Below are 2,798 nucleotides of genomic sequence, written 5' to 3' on the forward strand. Positions count from 1 at the left end.
TCAAATAGGGATTTTTAATTTCAAGATAAATAGTTTTAGTGTTTTTTTCCCTCCTGAAACTCTTTTCTTTTAATTAATTAATTTACATTCATCCCCTAAGCATTGTCACAGCATACAAAATGTGGTTTCCCATCCAGAATATACTGCATAGTAGCTTAATCATGCATGTTATCATCAATAATTTTACATTTCTAGTTTCTCATATATATACATACACACACACACACACACACACACACACACACATTTACCCCTATGTCTGACCCTCTGCCCTTTCTGACCCTCTTCTCACACTATCTCTGGTGTCTACAGTTGTCTTACATTCCTTTTCCCCCCACATTTTATTGATCACATAATTTCTTAAATAATCTAACTACTTTCTATAGCAATTTCAGCTGATAATGTCAAAAAAAGCAGTTTTGAAATGGTAAGGAACTTTGCTTACAACTTAAGTCAGGAACCAGGTTAGTATTCTGTTCAAATAGTAGGTACATGAACCCATCGACAGCTCAAGACAGGACAAAAACTCTTAAAACTGGACAACAAAGCCTAGAAGAAAAGCAGCAATTTTAGTCAAGAGTCACAGAATGCTCTTTCACCAGTTCAGTCTCATGTACTTAACCTATCTTCTGTTGTGGTTCGATCTTCCCGACTGAATTCTGGTATATAATATTCAACTCCAGACTTGTTCCTACGATTAAATTGGCCATTTTCTTAGTTTTTGAACTCTTATTTCTGTGTGTCTATATGAAATTTTCCTGACATAGAACTTGAGAACTTCTTGGAGATCTGGTGGGTGCTGGTAAATTCCTTCAGGTTTTGTTTATCTGAGAATGTTCTTGTCTTTTCTCCCCATATGAAAGATAATCTTGCTAGGTACAGTATTCTTGGTTTAAATTGCTTTTCCCTTAACACTTTGAATATATTTTCCCATTCTTTCCTCGCTTGCATTGTTTCCGATGAGAGGTCTGCTGTTAGCCTGATGGGATATCCTTGGTAGGTAAATTGCCATTTCTCTCTTGCCAATCTTAGTATCTTGTCTTTGTGTGTGGTTTTGTTCAATATGGCTATAATGTGTCTTGGAGAAGATCTTCTTGGGTTGATTCTATTTGGGGTCCTTTGTATTTCTTGAGACTGGATCTTTGAGTGCCCTTCTAGGTTTGGAAAGTTTTCTTGCAGGATTTCATGGAATAGATTAACAATGCCCTTACGAGTCTCTTCGCCTTCCAGGATGCCAATTATCCAGATATTTGGATGTTTGAAGGTATCTAGTACTTCTCATATATTATTTTCGTTTTCTCAGTCTTTCTGGTGGATTTTTCTAGGCCAGCAATTTTCTCTTGTACGTCTGAGATTCTATTTTCTGTATGATCTAGTCTGCTTTTAATACTTTCAAGGGAGATTTTGACTTCCTGTATTATAGACTTCATCTCTAACAGTTCCATTTGATTCTTTTGTAAAGTGTGTAATTCCTCTTTTAGATCTTGCAAGAATTTCCTCACCTCCTGAAACTCATCTGATGCTTTTTCCTTTCTCTTCTGCAGCTCATTGTCTCTCTTCTCTTCCATCTCTACTAGCTTTGCCATTACGAATGTCCTAAACTCTTTATCAGACATTTCCATGATTTCCATTGAACTGTCTGTGGCTGAAGAGGAGCTATTCTTTTCCCTTGGAGGAGAGGTATTTTCTTGCTTTCCTGGATTCCCTGTGGCCCTGCAGTGATTTCTAGTCATCTAATGGATAGTGTGTTTCTTCTCAAACTTGAAGTTCAGTCTGAGCATCCAGGAGCATGCAGAAAAGGAGAGAGAGAAACAACAGCAACAACCACCACCAAGAAACAGAGAAAAAGAGAAGAAAAAAAAAAAAACTTAAAAAAAAAAAAAACTTATTGAAAAAAAAAAGCAAAAAGTAAAAAGCCACATGGCATGTTTGTTCTCAGAGAAAGACAAAGACAGAGACAGAGACAGAGGCTTGAATGGTTTCCTATCACTCGAATTTGTGGGCTGGAGACTGAATTATCAGTGGAAAATCTTCATTTCTCTTATTCCCCTGAAAACACTAGTTCTCAGGAGCCATGAATGTGTCTTCTTCTAAAGGCCTGCCCCTTGCCTCTCCTGGGTGGGCAGTGGCTGTATTATTATAATTCATATTCCCATTGAAAGTGCAGGAGAGTTCTCTTTTCCATATAGTCTTTAGAAAAACACCTGTTTAAAGCTTTTGTCCATTTTATTGTTTTATTTATTGATTAATTGCCAGAGGACATATTTACTTGTTGGGGATGGAGAGTATAAGTGGAGAGAAGCACCCACAATATGACATGGCCATATCACAATCTTTTCCCTCTATTTCTCCATCCTGTCAAGATCGGGGGTAAGCCACCATGGTCAGGATTTGAACTCTAGTAGGACATGAGGGATTCAGTTTCATATGCATGGTGCTTAACCACTATGCTAATGGGGCTACCCCAATTTACTTAATTTTTATTAAAATAGGCACATAAAGGTAGTGACTAAAATATTAGTGCAGTTTTAGATAATAATAAAACGACTTTCAAAAATTATCTAAAAGAAGAGAAGAGGATTCCTCATGGCTCCTGCAAACTAGTCATTTCAGGGGACAGGAGAAATGAAGACTTTCTATTGATAACAGTCTCCAGCAAACAAAGCTAGCGGGGCAGGAGAGTTGAGGCCTTCCTTCAGAAGAGGATTCCTCATGGCTTCTGCAAACTAGTCATTTCAGGGGACAGGCAAAATGAAGACTTTCTACTGATAATTCAGCCTCCAGCAAACAAAGCTAGC

General features: G+C 37.6%; 1 protein-coding gene across 2 annotated transcripts in view; it reads right to left on the reverse strand.

The window, feature by feature from the left end:
• The window catches only part of PPP2R3A (protein phosphatase 2 regulatory subunit B''alpha), a 228,302-nt gene that overhangs the window by 168,478 nt on the left and 57,026 nt on the right, over positions 1 to 2,798 (reverse strand). The window contains exon 1 of one of the 2 annotated variants that reach the window (XM_014585393.2): positions 446 to 464. The exons of the other annotated variant lie outside the window; for it this stretch is intronic. The gene's annotated coding sequence lies outside the window, so the exon portion shown is untranslated. Of the gene's footprint in view, positions 1 to 445; positions 465 to 2,798 lie in introns of those variants that run through there. 2 annotated transcript variants of the gene reach the window in all.

The sequence above is a fragment of the Tupaia chinensis genome, unplaced genomic scaffold, assembly GCF_000334495.1.
Source record: "Tupaia chinensis unplaced genomic scaffold, TupChi_1.0 Scaffold149831_1, whole genome shotgun sequence".
NCBI lineage: Eukaryota > Metazoa > Chordata > Mammalia > Scandentia > Tupaiidae > Tupaia > Tupaia belangeri.